Raw genomic sequence first — 7,055 nt, forward strand, 5'->3', positions numbered from 1 at the left:
TTATGTACAGTGCTTCGTTTCGTTTTTCTTAAGTGGTATCGGATTGATTTATTTTGATCTCTTGATATCCGTTGACTGTGCATTTACTCTCTGTTATCTTCAAAGCGACGACAGCACTTTCTTTGATACTTATTAGCACTCACTGATAAATTTCCTTCTGTTATGTTTTCAAAATAATTGTTCTTTTACATATTACAGGCGGTTTGTTCAAGGCATGGATTGGCAATCGGAGCTAAGACCATTCTAATAACAAAAACTGTAATGGCAATAACAGCACCACTCTCGTACCCAGTTTCACGTATTCTTGATAAGTTACTAGGTGAAGAAATAGGAAATGTTTACAACCGGGAACGTTTAAAAGAACTTGTTCGTGTAAGTATATTTTTGTGTTTATAATCTTAAACGTTTAAGTTTTATGCATTTAATTTTAGGTTACTAACGATGTAAATGATCTTGATAAAAATGAGGTTAATATCATATCCGGAGCTCTAGAGTTACGAAAAAAAACAGTATCAGACGTAATGACACATATAAATGATGCCTTTATGCTTTCATTAGATGCATTACTGGATTTTGAAACCGTATCTGAAATTATGAATTCTGGTTATTCTCGTATACCAGTATACGATGGCGATAGAAAAAACATTGTAACTCTTCTTTATATTAAGGATTTGGCCTTTGTTGATACTGATGATAACACGCCATTGAAAACGTTATGTGAATTTTACCAAAATCCGGTTCATTTTGTTTTTGAAGATTATACTTTAGACATTATGTTTAATCAATTTAAAGAAGGAACAATTGGGCACATTGCTTTTGTGCACCGTGTAAATAATGAGGGAGATGGAGATCCCTTTTATGAAACAGTCGGTTTGGTTACACTGGAAGATGTAATTGAGGAACTGATTCAAGCTGAAATTGTCGACGAAACTGATGTTTTTGTTGATAACCGCACAAAAACCAGAAGAAATCGATATAAAAAAGCTGACTTCTCTGCGTTCGCTGAACGCCGTGAAGTGCAAGCGGTACGAATTTCTCCTCAGTTAACATTAGCTACTTTTCAATATTTAAGCACAGGTAAAATCAAATTAGATTTTTAAATTTTATTTAATAACTAAAACAAAAATATTTTTAGCTGTCGATGCTTTTAAAAAAGAGTTTATTTCTGAGCCTATATTGCGAAGATTACTTAATCAAGACGTTTTTCACAACGTTAAGACAAAAGGAAAATCTAAAGACGATCCCAGCCTCTATATTTTCAGCCAAGGAAAAGCTGTCGACTATTTTGTACTTATATTGGAGGGCCGAGTTGAAGTCACTATTGGCAAAGAAGCCCTTATGTTTGAAAGTGGCTCTTTTACCTATTTCGGAACACAGGCATTGGTCCCAAATGTGGTCATCGGTAAGTAAACCTATAATTAAACAAGAAGGGAATATGATTTGGAAATTATATACCCTTGAAGTTTAGACACGTACTAATGGCGAAATGCTTTTTTGATGGAAACAATAAATTTTTTAAAACCGTAAAAACATGGAACGATGGAATTTGTAGATGGCCGAAAGACCGCTCTCGTTGACCAAACGCTGCAGCTGCAACTTCCAATGTCTACTTTATCTCCTTGTTCTCCACGTTGACTTTGGTACTGGCTGACACATAGTTTCCGAGATGCTGAGATCTTCAGATTAATCGACCATAGCACGCTTGCGAACGGGTGGAGCTACGCAGTGATTGGCTGAAGGACTGTACCGTATCCTTGCTGGCAGCTGGGGTAATGTTCAGGCGCTCCTTCTCGCCGACCAGCAGCTTGTATGTATCGATTTCCAAATCCAGTGAGACTTTGATGTCCATGAGATCCTGGTATTCCTGCAGTTGATGTGTCATCTCTTCGCACAGTCGAAAAACCTCCTTTTCGAGCTGATCCACCTCATAGCCGTGACGCTCGCAAGTGTTATCGAGTTCCTGCTCCAAATTGCGTACGAGACCATTGAGAGCGACGTTAATCTGCTCAAGATCGTGAATGTTGGCATATAGACCGTCAATACGAACACGGGATGAGTGCAACTTTTCGATGGACTTGTGCGTAGAGTTGGATGTGCATGCAGATTTATCCTTGTACAGCGAATCGATACAGTCGCGACTAATTCGTATCTGCTCCTCATACTCGGAGCTAAGGCGCCCGTCGATTTCGCTGTTCTCCGTCTGGCGGATGCTGCGCGACTCATTGATCTCCTGTGAGTGGACAGCTCCTCTCGCAGGCTCTTTATGGTATTTTCAAAGTTAAAGCGAGATAGTGTCTCCTGCTCTAGAGCCTTGCGCGTGTCCTTGAACTGCTTGCGCAGACGATCCATCTCCTTGGTCGCATCGTTCAGTTCATTAGTAATCTTCTTCCGATCCGCTTTGGCCAGTTTGAATTTGCTCCGGTCATTGAAACGCGACTTGTACATGCGCCATTTTCGTCAGCAGTCCTGCACTCCTTGGTTTTCTTGTCCAGACGGACAAGTTGTGATAACGAAGCAGATATTTTAATGTTGGTTTTTTTATACTCTAATATTCTTTTCTGAAGATTTCTGGAGACTTTAAATTTTTTATGAAATAACAAACTATAACTATCTACAGACTTTGGGTTTAGCGCCCAGGCATAAAGTTTTGGAATACTTTATTGGAAGGATTAAGTTTCAGTTCGAAGGTAACGAGGAAAGTTGTGGCGTCTATAATATTATAAATAATGTTCTCATTTGACCTTGTATAACATATTTCTGTCATTATCTATCTATTTACCAACGATTTTTCAAATCGGAACATTATTTCGGTGTTTATGAAGAAATATAGGTTATAAGGCATCACATTGACAGCGACGTCACTATAATTTACTCAACATGCTTTCTGAATTTCCACAAGCAAAATGAACCGCGGCCCTCGACTGAAGCGTTTCTTCTTGTTTTTATTAGATACTCTGACCATGTTTGATGCCAAAATGATCCGCGGCCCTCGACTGTAGCGTTTCTTCTCGTTTTTATTTGATACTCTAACATTGTTTGATGCCATAGTAGGCTTCGATTCGCTAACGCGGGCAGGAGCGGCAGTAGACCTAAGCAATAGAGTCATAAAATACGCAAACGTCACTGGGAAACTCAGGTAAATTGACTGCGAGAATGTGAATTTCTCTAAAATCGATGACATTGGTGCCAGATTCTGCAAAAGCCGAGTTCAAAATCGTTATTCTGAAAAGAATCAGTGTTTTCGACATCTACCGAGTCGCTCACCTTTAACACCTCGGTCATCTCTACAATTTGAACTGTGAGCGACGAACCCGTCTACTCCAAGTTTTACCCTTATCATATTAGGGCAGCAGACCTTGTGAATAAAGAAATCAAAGAACTGCTGAACTGCTGTTATCGGGTTCCTGCTCCAAATTGCGTACGAGACCATTGAGAGCTACGTTAATATGACCAATACCGTCAATACGAACACGGTTTGAGTGCAACTTTTCGATGGACTTGTGCTTAGAGTTGGATGTGCATGCAGATTTATCCTTGTACAGCGAATCGAAACAGTCGCGGTTAATTCGTATCTGCTCCTCATATTCGGAGCTAAGGCGTCCGTCGATTTCGCTGTTCTCCGCCTGGCGGATGCTACGCGACTCATTGATCTCCTGTGAGTGGACCTGATCCTTGAATGACAGCTCCTCTCGCAGGCTCTTTATGGTATTTTCAAAGTTAAAGCGAGATAGTGTCTCCTGCTCTATAGCCTTGCGCGTGTCCTCGAACTGCTTGCGCAGACGATCCATCTGCTTAGTCGCATCGTTCAGTTCATCAGTAATCTTCTTCCGATCGGCGTTGGCAAGTTTAAATTTGCTCCGATCATTGAAACGCGACTTGTACATGCGGCATTTTCGTCAGCAGTGCTGCACTCCATGGTTTTCTTGTCCAGACGGTTCTTTAGCTTCTCGTTCTCCCACAGAAGCTTGCTATTGATCTCGCCACGCGTACGATCCCTGGCCGTACCATCCAGAAAAAGACGTGTGTCCAGCAACTCTGCCGCGAACATGTTCTTAATATTGGTCGTCTCGCGGGTGACCGTGTCCCTGGTGGTCTGCACCTCAATGCTGAGACGGGAACTCTCTATTTCCAAGTTACGCACACGGTCAATATAGGGGACCACACGATCGTTCAGGTTCTGCAGCTCAACCTCCTTAGCGGCCACACAAGGTTTCCCTGGATTGCAACCATCTGCAGAAACTACCCATCCAAAGCGCGTCTTCTGCATAAGAGGCCGAGTTGGATTTGCCCAACTGAGAGCAGATAAAAAAACAGTCTGGCTCCAATCAGCAAATCCACACGCTGCGCTCTGTGAAAGCTGGGATCTGCCAGAACCACATTAGCGGAAACCTTCCAGTTTGAGACATAAATGTTCTGACCAGGTTGACGCTCTACGATGTAAGACGCCACAACTGCTTTAATGTATACCGAATACGTGGATAGGCGAGATTTCCGGCAAACATTAACCGATGCTCCATCCATAGTGAATTCAGTGTCTCCAAGGCCCGTCACTGCTACAGAGCGTTCGGACCGATAAAGCTGAAGTTGGCTGCCAGTCGCGATGTGATGAGATGAACTTGTGAGGTGGAATCAAGTAGCGCTCGGCAAGGAAGGAAGTCTCCTGATCGGGCACGAACGAGAATGTTGGCGGTTGGCAAGAACACTGTTTCAGCGTAGCGATCCTGGGTCACGAACGCGCTAGCTGGCGGAGCCTGAGAGGTCGCAACACCAGACTCATTGGCAGGATCCAAGGATCACAAGGATGCAACAGAGCATGATGTCGGCGATAACACGTTGGGCAGCGGGAGGATGAGCATCCGCAGGCTAAGTGCCCAGACTTGAGGCAAACGAAGCAGAGGGCAAGTATTGTTCCTCAACTGGCAAGGTGAGGAACCTTGAGCAAGAAGGAACAGCATGTTCCAGGATACCGCACAGGGCACACGGAGTCGGCGGAGCATTAAGAAACATGCAAGAACGATTATTAAATGGCCTACTTCAGCTCACTTGATCCGTTGGCAGATGCGGAGTTATGCCAAATCAATGTCCAAAAACCGAGCCATAGATCCCCAAGTCGTCAGGCTGTCAGCACTATTCGCTGCCAGACAGTCTTCCCTCTTCGCCTTTGTGGCAGGGATGATCTGGATGAGGGGGCATCCTCGAATTTCTTCCGCCGTCCCGAAACTCATGAGGGCCCTCATATGACCATGAAATCGGTCGCCCAACTCCCGAAGAGTTGCAACGGATCCCGACTCGAATAACCTTACCTGCAGGGTTTCGTTGATTTGAGCCTAGAATTTTAACCGCCGATTACTAAAACAGTTGCGCAAAAGCGTCAGTAACCTCCAACGCTCTCACATTCTCCAAGGCAGACTCCCTCTGGTGGGCAACACCTCTACTGGAGCGCTTGGCAATTTCCACCTAGATGTCGACGTTCCATCCGCGGCTAGCTGAGAGAATTTCCAATATACATTACTTCCGATATCGCTATAATTTAGCTCCTCCAATTCGTCCTGACGCGCGGTGAATCGATCACGCAGACGCTCCTCCATTGTCTTGAGGGTCATAATTGTTAAGTCTTCGGTCTGCATCGCAGCCTTGTCCTTCTGATGCAGGACCTTCAGTTCTTGTCAGGTCACCTCTGCTCGTCTCCGCAGCAACCTTTCGCATTATGTAATTAAGTGCACGGTTATTACAAAAGTTCGTTTAAGGCTAGCGAGCTACGAGTCAGATGTGTTTTTCTCACCGTTCCTGCAGTGTGTTCGTAAGCGTAATCACAAACAGTAAAAAATATAAAAATAAAAGCGAAAGGGCGCTGGCTGCAATGCCAAAGAGCAAGGGTATTTTCCCTCTGCAAATATAATATCCAAATCAAATAAAATCAAAACGAAAACTTTACAGATGCCGGCAACCAAGCCAATAATTAGTGCACCCGGTAAACCAACGGCACAAAGCCGCGAAAAGCAACAATAGCAACAAGACGAGCGCCGACTCTCTGTGGCTCGGAACAACGCGTACTTTTCGTATGTCTCTCCGGAACCAAAAAGTTGTGCAATGTCTTCGACCGCAACCGGAGACGTCCGCTCTCTGCCGTCCGCGTTGTCGTTACTCAGTCTTGGAGCTGACTACGCCCTCCCTCCTTACTATCGGTAACTACCGTTTCTGCAATTACAACAACAACTGTGTCTACGTCGTCGTCGGCTCTCCAGCCAATTCTCTCATTGCAAGCTGAACCAACAACAACCACAGCTACAGCTACGAAAACAAATTAAAACCAAAACAGAACAAAACCGGTACATACATATCAAGCGTAAGCTCAGACCGCAGAATACCGGTGTAGGTAACAAGTCAAAATAAACCGTTTCCAAATGGAAAATAATTTACCAGGGAGATCCAACAGCAATAGATTTTCGCTCCTAGCAGAAAATGAACAAGAACAGGCTCAGAAGACCCAACCGAAACCTAAGCCTCCTCCAATTTACATAAAGGGAGAAAATCTCGAACGCTCTGGTAAACAAAATTGTTGCGTTGACCAGGAAGGGAAACTTTCATGTTGTTCCGATCACAAAAGAGGATATCCATGAAACTAAGATTCAGACCAAATGTAAAGAACAATTCCGAGCTGTATCCAAATATCTGGAGTAACCTGAACCAACAACAACCACAGCTGCAGCTACGAAAACAAATCAAAACCAAAACAGAACAAAACCTGTACATTCATACCAAGCGTAAGCTCAGACCGCAGAATACCGGTGTAGGTAACAAGTCAAAAATAAACCATTTCCAAATGGAAAATAATTTAGCAGGGAGATCTAACAGCAATAGATTTGCGCTCCTAGCAGAAAATGAACAAGAACAGGCTCAGAAGACCCAACCGAAACCCATTAGGGAGAAAATCTCGAACGCTCTGGTAAACAAAATTGTTGCGTTGACCAGGAAGGGAAACTTTCATGTTGTTCCGGTCACAAAAGAGGATATCCATGAAACTAAGATTCAGACCAAATCTAAAGAACAATTCC

At 43.6% G+C, this 7,055-nt stretch overlaps 1 pseudogene; it reads right to left on the reverse strand.

The window, feature by feature from the left end:
• Positions 1-1,410: 1,410 nt before the first annotated feature.
• Positions 1,411-6,508, reverse strand: LOC108104320 (annotated as a pseudogene).
• Between the last annotated feature and the right edge of the window lie 547 nt (positions 6,509-7,055).

This window comes from Drosophila eugracilis, unplaced genomic scaffold, assembly GCF_018153835.1.
Source record: "Drosophila eugracilis isolate 14026-0451.02 unplaced genomic scaffold, ASM1815383v1 contig_129, whole genome shotgun sequence".
Classification (NCBI taxonomy): domain Eukaryota; kingdom Metazoa; phylum Arthropoda; class Insecta; order Diptera; family Drosophilidae; genus Drosophila; species Drosophila eugracilis.